At 47.1% G+C, this 10,217-nt stretch overlaps 21 non-coding genes across 21 annotated transcripts; 10 read left to right on the top strand and 11 right to left on the bottom strand.

Annotated features, from left to right (window-relative positions):
• Window positions 1-9: 9 nt before the first annotated feature.
• trnag-gcc (transfer RNA glycine (anticodon GCC)) lies at window positions 10-80 on the bottom strand. The gene has a single exon. It is a non-coding gene; the product is annotated as a tRNA-Gly (tRNA).
• A 453-nt stretch (window positions 81-533) lies between these two features.
• Window positions 534-605, bottom strand: trnap-agg (transfer RNA proline (anticodon AGG)). The gene has a single exon. It is a non-coding gene; the product is annotated as a tRNA-Pro (tRNA).
• Window positions 606-1,635: 1,030 nt separating this feature from the next.
• On the top strand, window positions 1,636-1,707 carry trnap-ugg (transfer RNA proline (anticodon UGG)). The gene has a single exon. It is a non-coding gene; the product is annotated as a tRNA-Pro (tRNA).
• A 129-nt stretch (window positions 1,708-1,836) lies between these two features.
• Window positions 1,837-1,908, top strand: trnad-guc (transfer RNA aspartic acid (anticodon GUC)). Its single transcript has one exon. It is a non-coding gene; the product is annotated as a tRNA-Asp (tRNA).
• Window positions 1,909-1,982: 74 nt separating this feature from the next.
• trnag-gcc (transfer RNA glycine (anticodon GCC)) lies at window positions 1,983-2,053 on the bottom strand. Its single transcript has one exon. It is a non-coding gene; the product is annotated as a tRNA-Gly (tRNA).
• A 453-nt stretch (window positions 2,054-2,506) lies between these two features.
• On the bottom strand, window positions 2,507-2,578 carry trnap-agg (transfer RNA proline (anticodon AGG)). The gene has a single exon. It is a non-coding gene; the product is annotated as a tRNA-Pro (tRNA).
• Window positions 2,579-3,608: 1,030 nt separating this feature from the next.
• Window positions 3,609-3,680, top strand: trnap-ugg (transfer RNA proline (anticodon UGG)). Its single transcript has one exon. It is a non-coding gene; the product is annotated as a tRNA-Pro (tRNA).
• A 129-nt stretch (window positions 3,681-3,809) lies between these two features.
• trnad-guc (transfer RNA aspartic acid (anticodon GUC)) lies at window positions 3,810-3,881 on the top strand. The gene has a single exon. It is a non-coding gene; the product is annotated as a tRNA-Asp (tRNA).
• Window positions 3,882-3,955: 74 nt separating this feature from the next.
• trnag-gcc (transfer RNA glycine (anticodon GCC)) lies at window positions 3,956-4,026 on the bottom strand. The gene has a single exon. It is a non-coding gene; the product is annotated as a tRNA-Gly (tRNA).
• A 453-nt stretch (window positions 4,027-4,479) lies between these two features.
• Window positions 4,480-4,551, bottom strand: trnap-agg (transfer RNA proline (anticodon AGG)). The gene has a single exon. It is a non-coding gene; the product is annotated as a tRNA-Pro (tRNA).
• A 1,031-nt stretch (window positions 4,552-5,582) lies between these two features.
• trnap-ugg (transfer RNA proline (anticodon UGG)) lies at window positions 5,583-5,654 on the top strand. The gene has a single exon. It is a non-coding gene; the product is annotated as a tRNA-Pro (tRNA).
• A 129-nt stretch (window positions 5,655-5,783) lies between these two features.
• Window positions 5,784-5,855, top strand: trnad-guc (transfer RNA aspartic acid (anticodon GUC)). The gene has a single exon. It is a non-coding gene; the product is annotated as a tRNA-Asp (tRNA).
• Window positions 5,856-5,929: 74 nt separating this feature from the next.
• On the bottom strand, window positions 5,930-6,000 carry trnag-gcc (transfer RNA glycine (anticodon GCC)). Its single transcript has one exon. It is a non-coding gene; the product is annotated as a tRNA-Gly (tRNA).
• A 453-nt stretch (window positions 6,001-6,453) lies between these two features.
• On the bottom strand, window positions 6,454-6,525 carry trnap-agg (transfer RNA proline (anticodon AGG)). The gene has a single exon. It is a non-coding gene; the product is annotated as a tRNA-Pro (tRNA).
• A 1,030-nt stretch (window positions 6,526-7,555) lies between these two features.
• trnap-ugg (transfer RNA proline (anticodon UGG)) lies at window positions 7,556-7,627 on the top strand. The gene has a single exon. It is a non-coding gene; the product is annotated as a tRNA-Pro (tRNA).
• A 129-nt stretch (window positions 7,628-7,756) lies between these two features.
• On the top strand, window positions 7,757-7,828 carry trnad-guc (transfer RNA aspartic acid (anticodon GUC)). The gene has a single exon. It is a non-coding gene; the product is annotated as a tRNA-Asp (tRNA).
• Window positions 7,829-7,902: 74 nt separating this feature from the next.
• Window positions 7,903-7,973, bottom strand: trnag-gcc (transfer RNA glycine (anticodon GCC)). The gene has a single exon. It is a non-coding gene; the product is annotated as a tRNA-Gly (tRNA).
• Window positions 7,974-8,426: 453 nt separating this feature from the next.
• trnap-agg (transfer RNA proline (anticodon AGG)) lies at window positions 8,427-8,498 on the bottom strand. The gene has a single exon. It is a non-coding gene; the product is annotated as a tRNA-Pro (tRNA).
• A 1,029-nt stretch (window positions 8,499-9,527) lies between these two features.
• Window positions 9,528-9,599, top strand: trnap-ugg (transfer RNA proline (anticodon UGG)). Its single transcript has one exon. It is a non-coding gene; the product is annotated as a tRNA-Pro (tRNA).
• A 129-nt stretch (window positions 9,600-9,728) lies between these two features.
• On the top strand, window positions 9,729-9,800 carry trnad-guc (transfer RNA aspartic acid (anticodon GUC)). The gene has a single exon. It is a non-coding gene; the product is annotated as a tRNA-Asp (tRNA).
• Window positions 9,801-9,874: 74 nt separating this feature from the next.
• trnag-gcc (transfer RNA glycine (anticodon GCC)) lies at window positions 9,875-9,945 on the bottom strand. Its single transcript has one exon. It is a non-coding gene; the product is annotated as a tRNA-Gly (tRNA).
• Window positions 9,946-10,217: the final 272 nt, after the last annotated feature.

The following is a 10,217-nucleotide window of genomic DNA, read 5'->3' on the forward strand; positions in this document are numbered from 1 at the left end:
AAAGAAGGTTGCATTGGCCGGGAATCGAACCCGGGCCTCCCGCGTGGCAGGCGAGAATTCTACCACTGAACCACCAATGCTTGCTTGACGTTTGCTTGAGGTTTGCTTGAGGTAGGTAATGTATTAGCAGCATCTAGTGCAGTGTGAAAAGATGAATTAACCCGTTCTAGTGCTAGATTGTACATGTACACAAACAATTGTACCTGCAAAATGCCCATCTGTTACACTAGTTTTGTGGTTGTTTTAAACTACATACCAAAAAAAAAAAAAAAAAACAAGCACATGCGTTACCAAAATAAACAGTGCTGTATAAACTACAGAAACTCGATGCTGAATGGTTTTATAGTCTGTTACGTCAGAATTGTGTTTAATGCATAAGCAGTTGCTTTGCAGACTCAACAAAGACTGCAGTCCTCGTTTAACCATTGTGCAATCAGCCCTTGGTCGCTGTGATATTGTTGTTCATGGAATTTGAGCGTGCGTATCGGCAATGCATAGTAATTGGAAAAGTGTAATACAAAAGAATTAAAAACGGGCTCGTCCGGGATTTGAACCCAGGACCTCTCGCACCCTAAGCGAGAATCATACCCGTAGACCAACGAGCCAGCGCCTGCCACTGTTGTGGTCCCCCGAGTTTCCAAAGAAGTGCAGACCTAGCTGTTCTGTTAGATGGGAGACGTTTTTCTATTGGGTGTACCTGTCGAGACCACTGTAATTTTGCCGTGTCTCCGAGCTGTGTGCTGTTGCCTGTTTGGGCCGTCTGACTTCTTTAACTGGCGGCTAGCATTTCTATGTTCATCGAGAAGCGGTCGCTATAAATGAGGAAAGTAGTTTAGGTGGGATTTCGTTTTGATATGTTTGGAATGGATCAGTTAGTCAGCATGTACTTCAAAAAATAAATAGAAAAAAAAGGAGGCTGGGTTTCGTTGTTTTGCAAAGGATGCACTGCAACATCCGCTCACAGGAGCAGTCCCACTACTGGTGCGACACGGGGGTTTTGACCTGCTCCGTTCCCGACCTGGGCCGGTTCACCCCTCCTTAGGCGACCTGGCATTCACGAGCTCCCCCAGAAATGCCATGTCGATGCCGTGCTAAGTGCGGACTCCCGATCGGCACAGCCAGTTGCAGCACAGAGCTCCCGTGCTCAAGCGATCCGCCAGCCTCAACCTGCCCCTGTAGCTGGCATTACAGACACACGCCACGGCGCCCGGCGTGAGCGAGAGCGGCTAGAAGGCAATTCAAATCCCCTTGTCTGAAATGAGAGCGAGAGTACTCGTGCAGTTCTCCACTGACGTGGCAGCTTTTAATGCCGATTGCATTAAAAGCATTGCCGGGTCCTGCTGTAGCGGTAAAACACTGTGACCAGATGAATGAATTGAAAAAGTGTTACGTGAAACACATGTGAATCCTAGTTTTCGTGCTGCGAATTTAAAAAAAAAAAAAAAAAAAAAAAAAGCAGCACTATAAGAATGCCAAAAAATAAAGAAGGTTGCGTTGGCGAGTATTAAGCCCCCCCTCCTCTGAGGTGCCAGCAGCATTCCGCACCGGCAGACGGAACGGGACTCTGGTCATGCTGCACTTATTTTGCTGCCAGAGACTGAATCATGCGTCGGCCGCCGGATAAAACCGAAAGCTGGCTCGTTGGTCTAGGGGTATGATTCTCGCTTTGGGTGCGAGAGGTCCCGGGTTCAAATCCCGGACGAGCCCGTTTTTTTTTTTTTTAATTGTTTTGTACTATACTGTTTTCGATCCGTAAACCATTAAGCTCAGCAGGCAGTTTTGACTTAGACGCTTTGCAACTAAATGCGTTGCCATAGTGGCAGGGAGCGTGTGCCTTCCTCGTTAGTATAGTGGTCAGTATCCCCGCCTGTCACGCGGGAGACCGGGGTTCAATTCCCCGACGGGGAGATTTTTTTTTTTTTTTACTGATTGAAGGCAGGTGCGTGTGGCTGTAATTGTATACATAAAGTAAAAAAGAAGGTTGCATTGGCCGGGAATCGAACCCGGGCCTCCCGCGTGGCAGGCGAGAATTCTACCACTGAACCACCAATGCTTGCTTGACGTTTGCTTGAGGTTTGCTTGAGGTAGGTAATGTATTAGCAGCATCTAGTGCAGTGTGAAAAGATGAATTAACCCGTTCTAGTGCTAGATTGTACATGTACACAAACAATTGTACCTGCAAAATGCCCATCTGTTACACTAGTTTTGTGGTTGTTTTAAACTACATACCAAAAAAAAAAAAAAAAAACAAGCACATGCGTTACCAAAATAAACAGTGCTGTATAAACTACAGAAACTCGATGCTGAATGGTTTTATAGTCTGTTACGTCAGAATTGTGTTTAATGCATAAGCAGTTGCTTTGCAGACTCAACAAAGACTGCAGTCCTCGTTTAACCATTGTGCAATCAGCCCTTGGTCGCTGTGATATTGTTGTTCATGGAATTTGAGCGTGCGTATCGGCAATGCATAGTAATTGGAAAAGTGTAATACAAAAGAATTAAAAACGGGCTCGTCCGGGATTTGAACCCGGGACCTCTCGCACCCTAAGCGAGAATCATACCCGTAGACCAACGAGCCAGCGCCTGCCACTGTTGTGGTCCCCCGAGTTTCCAAAGAAGTGCAGACCTAGCTGTTCTGTTAGATGGGAGACGTTTTTCTATTGGGTGTACCTGTCGAGACCACTGTAATTTTGCCGTGTCTCCGAGCTGTGTGCTGTTGCCTGTTTGGGCCGTCTGACTTCTTTAACTGGCGGCTAGCATTTCTATGTTCATCGAGAAGCGGTCGCTATAAATGAGGAAAGTAGTTTAGGTGGGATTTCGTTTTGATATGTTTGGAATGGATCAGTTAGTCAGCATGTACTTCAAAAAATAAATAGAAAAAAAAGGAGGCTGGGTTTCGTTGTTTTGCAAAGGATGCACTGCAACATCCGCTCACAGGAGCAGTCCCACTACTGGTGCGACACGGGGGTTTTGACCTGCTCCGTTCCCGACCTGGGCCGGTTCACCCCTCCTTAGGCGACCTGGCATTCACGAGCTCCCCCAGAAATGCCATGTCGATGCCGTGCTAAGTGCGGACTCCCGATCGGCACAGCCAGTTGCAGCACAGAGCTCCCGTGCTCAAGCGATCCGCCAGCCTCAACCTGCCCCTGTAGCTGGCATTACAGACACACGCCACGGCGCCCGGCGTGAGCGAGAGCGGCTAGAAGGCAATTCAAATCCCCTTGTCTGAAATGAGAGCGAGAGTACTCGTGCAGTTCTCCACTGACGTGGCAGCTTTTAATGCCGATTGCATTAAAAGCATTGCCGGGTCCTGCTGTAGCGGTAAAACACTGTGACCAGATGAATGAATTGAAAAAGTGTTACGTGAAACACATGTGAATCCTAGTTTTCGTGCTGCGAATTTAAAAAAAAAAAAAAAAAAAAAAAAAGCAGCACTATAAGAATGCCAAAAAATAAAGAAGGTTGCGTTGGCGAGTATTAAGCCCCCCCTCCTCTGAGGTGCCAGCAGCATTCCGCACCGGCAGACGGAACGGGACTCTGGTCATGCTGCACTTATTTTGCTGCCAGAGACTGAATCATGCGTCGGCCGCCGGATAAAACCGAAAGCTGGCTCGTTGGTCTAGGGGTATGATTCTCGCTTTGGGTGCGAGAGGTCCCGGGTTCAAATCCCGGACGAGCCCGTTTTTTTTTTTTTTAATTGTTTTGTACTATACTGTTTTCGATCCGTAAACCATTAAGCTCAGCAGGCAGTTTTGACTTAGACGCTTTGCAACTAAATGCGTTGCCATAGTGGCAGGGAGCGTGTGCCTTCCTCGTTAGTATAGTGGTCAGTATCCCCGCCTGTCACGCGGGAGACCGGGGTTCAATTCCCCGACGGGGAGATTTTTTTTTTTTTTTACTGATTGAAGGCAGGTGCGTGTGGCTGTAATTGTATACATAAAGTAAAAAAGAAGGTTGCATTGGCCGGGAATCGAACCCGGGCCTCCCGCGTGGCAGGCGAGAATTCTACCACTGAACCACCAATGCTTGCTTGACGTTTGCTTGAGGTTTGCTTGAGGTAGGTAATGTATTAGCAGCATCTAGTGCAGTGTGAAAAGATGAATTAACCCGTTCTAGTGCTAGATTGTACATGTACACAAACAATTGTACCTGCAAAATGCCCATCTGTTACACTAGTTTTGTGGTTGTTTTAAACTACATACCAAAAAAAAAAAAAAAAAACAAGCACATGCGTTACCAAAATAAACAGTGCTGTATAAACTACAGAAACTCGATGCTGAATGGTTTTATAGTCTGTTACGTCAGAATTGTGTTTAATGCATAAGCAGTTGCTTTGCAGACTCAACAAAGACTGCAGTCCTCGTTTAACCATTGTGCAATCAGCCCTTGGTCGCTGTGATATTGTTGTTCATGGAATTTGAGCGTGCGTATCGGCAATGCATAGTAATTGGAAAAGTGTAATACAAAAGAATTAAAAACGGGCTCGTCCGGGATTTGAACCCGGGACCTCTCGCACCCTAAGCGAGAATCATACCCGTAGACCAACGAGCCAGCGCCTGCCACTGTTGTGGTCCCCCGAGTTTCCAAAGAAGTGCAGACCTAGCTGTTCTGTTAGATGGGAGACGTTTTTCTATTGGGTGTACCTGTCGAGACCACTGTAATTTTGCCGTGTCTCCGAGCTGTGTGCTGTTGCCTGTTTGGGCCGTCTGACTTCTTTAACTGGCGGCTAGCATTTCTATGTTCATCGAGAAGCGGTCGCTATAAATGAGGAAAGTAGTTTAGGTGGGATTTCGTTTTGATATGTTTGGAATGGATCAGTTAGTCAGCATGTACTTCAAAAAATAAATAGAAAAAAAAAGGAGGCTGGGTTTCGTTGTTTTGCAAAGGATGCACTGCAACATCCGCTCACAGGAGCAGTCCCACTACTGGTGCGACACGGGGGTTTTGACCTGCTCCGTTCCCGACCTGGGCCGGTTCACCCCTCCTTAGGCGACCTGGCATTCACGAGCTCCCCCAGAAATGCCATGTCGATGCCGTGCTAAGTGCGGACTCCCGATCGGCACAGCCAGTTGCAGCACAGAGCTCCCGTGCTCAAGCGATCCGCCAGCCTCAACCTGCCCCTGTAGCTGGCATTACAGACACACGCCACGGCGCCCGGCGTGAGCGAGAGCGGCTAGAAGGCAATTCAAATCCCCTTGTCTGAAATGAGAGCGAGAGTACTCGTGCAGTTCTCCACTGACGTGGCAGCTTTTAATGCCGATTGCATTAAAAGCATTGCCGGGTCCTGCTGTAGCGGTAAAACACTGTGACCAGATGAATGAATTGAAAAAGTGTTACGTGAAACACATGTGAATCCTAGTTTTCGTGCTGCGAATTTAAAAAAAAAAAAAAAAAAAAAAAAAGCAGCACTATAAGAATGCCAAAAAATAAAGAAGGTTGCGTTGGCGAGTATTAAGCCCCCCCTCCTCTGAGGTGCCAGCAGCATTCCGCACCGGCAGACGGAACGGGACTCTGGTCATGCTGCACTTATTTTGCTGCCAGAGACTGAATCATGCGTCGGCCGCCGGATAAAACCGAAAGCTGGCTCGTTGGTCTAGGGGTATGATTCTCGCTTTGGGTGCGAGAGGTCCCGGGTTCAAATCCCGGACGAGCCCGTTTTTTTTTTTTTTAATTGTTTTGTACTATACTGTTTTCGATCCGTAAACCATTAAGCTCAGCAGGCAGTTTTGACTTAGACGCTTTGCAACTAAATGCGTTGCCATAGTGGCAGGGAGCGTGTGCCTTCCTCGTTAGTATAGTGGTCAGTATCCCCGCCTGTCACGCGGGAGACCGGGGTTCAATTCCCCGACGGGGAGATTTTTTTTTTTTTTTACTGATTGAAGGCAGGTGCGTGTGGCTGTAATTGTATACATAAAGTAAAAAAGAAGGTTGCATTGGCCGGGAATCGAACCCGGGCCTCCCGCGTGGCAGGCGAGAATTCTACCACTGAACCACCAATGCTTGCTTGACGTTTGCTTGAGGTTTGCTTGAGGTAGGTAATGTATTAGCAGCATCTAGTGCAGTGTGAAAAGATGAATTAACCCGTTCTAGTGCTAGATTGTACATGTACACAAACAATTGTACCTGCAAAATGCCCATCTGTTACACTAGTTTTGTGGTTGTTTTAAACTACATACCAAAAAAAAAAAAAAAAAACAAGCACATGCGTTACCAAAATAAACAGTGCTGTATAAACTACAGAAACTCGATGCTGAATGGTTTTATAGTCTGTTACGTCAGAATTGTGTTTAATGCATAAGCAGTTGCTTTGCAGACTCAACAAAGACTGCAGTCCTCGTTTAACCATTGTGCAATCAGCCCTTGGTCGCTGTGATATTGTTGTTCATGGAATTTGAGCGTGCGTATCGGCAATGCATAGTAATTGGAAAAGTGTAATACAAAAGAATTAAAAACGGGCTCGTCCGGGATTTGAACCCGGGACCTCTCGCACCCTAAGCGAGAATCATACCCGTAGACCAACGAGCCAGCGCCTGCCACTGTTGTGGTCCCCCGAGTTTCCAAAGAAGTGCAGACCTAGCTGTTCTGTTAGATGGGAGACGTTTTTCTATTGGGTGTACCTGTCGAGACCACTGTAATTTTGCCGTGTCTCCGAGCTGTGTGCTGTTGCCTGTTTGGGCCGTCTGACTTCTTTAACTGGCGGCTAGCATTTCTATGTTCATCGAGAAGCGGTCGCTATAAATGAGGAAAGTAGTTTAGGTGGGATTTCGTTTTGATATGTTTGGAATGGATCAGTTAGTCAGCATGTACTTCAAAAAATAAATAGAAAAAAAAAGGAGGCTGGGTTTCGTTGTTTTGCAAAGGATGCACTGCAACATCCGCTCACAGGTGCAGTCCCACTACTGGTGCGACACGGGGGTTTTGACCTGCTCCGTTCCCGACCTGGGCCGGTTCACCCCTCCTTAGGCGACCTGGCATTCACGAGCTCCCCCAGAAATGCCATGTCGATGCCGTGCTAAGTGCGGACTCCCGATCGGCACAGCCAGTTGCAGCACAGAGCTCCCGTGCTCAAGCGATCCGCCAGCCTCAACCTGCCCCTGTAGCTGGCATTACAGACACACGCCACGGCGCCCGGCGTGAGCGAGAGCGGCTAGAAGGCAATTCAAATCCCCTTGTCTGAAATGAGAGCGAGAGTACTCGTGCAGTTCTCCACTGACGTGGCAGCTTTTAATGCCGATTGCATTAAAAGCATTGCCGGGTCCTGCTGTAGCGGTAAAACACTGTGACCAGATGAATGAATTGAAAAAGTGTTACGTGAAACACATGTGAATCCTAGTTTTCGTGCTGCGAATTTAAAAAAAAAAAAAAAAAAAAAAAAGCAGCACTATAAGAATGCCAAAAAATAAAGAAGGTTGCGTTGGCGAGTATTAAGCCCCCCCTCCTCTGAGGTGCCAGCAGCATTCCGCACCGGCAGACGGAACGGGACTCTGGTCATGCTGCACTTATTTTGCTGCCAGAGACTGAATCATGCGTCGGCCGCCGGATAAAACCGAAAGCTGGCTCGTTGGTCTAGGGGTATGATTCTCGCTTTGGGTGCGAGAGGTCCCGGGTTCAAATCCCGGACGAGCCCGTTTTTTTTTTTTTTAATTGTTTTGTACTATACTGTTTTCGATCCGTAAACCATTAAGCTCAGCAGGCAGTTTTGACTTAGACGCTTTGCAACTAAATGCGTTGCCATAGTGGCAGGGAGCGTGTGCCTTCCTCGTTAGTATAGTGGTCAGTATCCCCGCCTGTCACGCGGGAGACCGGGGTTCAATTCCCCGACGGGGAGATTTTTTTTTTTTTTTACTGATTGAAGGCAGGTGCGTGTGGCTGTAATTGTATACATAAAGTAAAAAAGAAGGTTGCATTGGCCGGGAATCGAACCCGGGCCTCCCGCGTGGCAGGCGAGAATTCTACCACTGAACCACCAATGCTTGCTTGACGTTTGCTTGAGGTTTGCTTGAGGTAGGTAATGTATTAGCAGCATCTAGTGCAGTGTGAAAAGATGAATTAACCCGTTCTAGTGCTAGATTGTACATGTACACAAACAATTGTACCTGCAAAATGCCCATCTGTTACACTAGTTTTGTGGTTGTTTTAAACTACATACCAAAAAAAAAAAAAAAAAACAAGCACATGCGTTACCAAAATAAACAGTGCTGTATAAACTACAGAAACTCGATGCTGAATGGTTTTATAGTCTGTTACGTCAGAATTGTGTTTAATGCATAAGCAGTTGCTTTGCAGACTCAACAAAGACTGCAGTCCTCGTTTAACCATTGTGCAATCAGCCCTTGGTCGCTGTGATATTGTTGTTCATGGAATTTGAGCGTGCGTATCGGCAATGCATAGTAATTGGAAAAGTGTAATACAAAAGAATTAAAAACGGGCTCGTCCGGGATTTGAACCCGGGACCTCTCGCACCCTAAGCGAGAATCATACCCGTAGACCAACGAGCCAGCGCCTGCCACTGTTGTGGTCCCCCGAGTTTCCAAAGAAGTGCAGACCTAGCTGTTCTGTTAGATGGGAGACGTTTTTCTATTGGGTGTACCTGTCGAGACCACTGTAATTTTGCCGTGTCTCCGAGCTGTGTGCTGTTGCCTGTTTGGGCCGTCTGACTTCTTTAACTGGCGGCTAGCATTTCTATGTTCATCGAGAAGCGGTCGCTATAAATGAGGAAAGTAGTTTAGGTGGGATTTCGTTTTGATATGTTTGGAATGGATCAGTTAGTCAGCATGTACTTCAAAAAATAAATAGAAAAAAAAGGAGGCTGGGTTTCGTTGTTTTGCAAAGGATGCACTGCAACATCCGCTCACAGGAGCAGTCCCACTACTGGTGCGACACGGGGGTTTTGACCTGCTCCGTTCCCGACCTGGGCCGGTTCACCCCTCCTTAGGCGACCTGGCATTCACGAGCTCCCCCAGAAATGCCATGTCGATGCCGTGCTAAGTGCGGACTCCCGATCGGCACAGCCAGTTGCAGCACAGAGCTCCCGTGCTCAAGCGATCCGCCAGCCTCAACCTGCCCCTGTAGCTGGCATTACAGACACACGCCACGGCGCCCGGCGTGAGCGAGAGCGGCTAGAAGGCAATTCAAATCCCCTTGTCTGAAATGAGAGCGAGAGTACTCGTGCAGTTCTCCACTGACGTGGCAGCTTTTAATGCCGATTGCATTAAAAGCATTGCCGGGTCCTGCTGTAGCGGTAAAACACTGTGACCAGATGAATGAATTGAAAAAGTGTTACGTGAAACACATGTGAATCCTAGTTTTCGTGCTGCGAATTTAAAAAAAAAAAAAAAAAAAAAAAAGCAGCACTATAAGAATGCCAAAAAATAAAGAAGGTTGCGTTGGCGAGTATTAAGCCCCCCCTCCTCTGAGGTGCCAGCAGCATTCCGCACCGGCAGACGGAACGGGACTCTGGTCATGCTGCACTTATTTTGCTGCCAGAGACTGAATCATGCGTCGGCCGCCGGATAAAACCGAAAGCTGGCTCGTTGGTCTAGGGGTATGATTCTCGCTTTGGGTGCGAGAGGTCCCGGGTTCAAATCCCGGACGAGCCCGTTTTTTTTTTTTTTAATTGTTTTGTACTATACTGTTTTCGATCCGTAAACCATTAAGCTCAGCAGGCAGTTTTGACTTAGACGCTTTGCAACTAAATGCGTTGCCATAGTGGCAGGGAGCGTGTGCCTTCCTCGTTAGTATAGTGGTCAGTATCCCCGCCTGTCACGCGGGAGACCGGGGTTCAATTCCCCGACGGGGAGATTTTTTTTTTTTTTTACTGATTGAAGGCAGGTGCGTGTGGCTGTAATTGTATACATAAAGTAAAAAAGAAGGTTGCATTGGCCGGGAATCGAACCCGGGCCTCCCGCGTGGCAGGCGAGAATTCTACCACTGAACCACCAATGCTTGCTTGACGTTTGCTTGAGGTTTGCTTGAGGTAGGTAATGTATTAGCAGCATCTAGTGCAGTGTGAAAAGATGAATTAACCCGTTCTAGTGCTAGATTGTACATGTACACAAACAATTGTACCTGCAAAATGCCCATCTGTTACACTAGTTTTGTGGTTGTTTTAAACTACATACCAAAAAAAAAAAAAAAAACAAGCACATGCGTTACCAAAATAAACAGTGCTGTATAAACTACAGAAACTCGATGCTGAATGGTTTTATAGTCTGTTA

This window comes from Acipenser ruthenus, chromosome 55 (genome assembly GCF_902713425.1).
Source record: "Acipenser ruthenus chromosome 55, fAciRut3.2 maternal haplotype, whole genome shotgun sequence".
Taxonomy (NCBI): Eukaryota; Metazoa; Chordata; class Actinopteri; order Acipenseriformes; family Acipenseridae; genus Acipenser; species Acipenser ruthenus.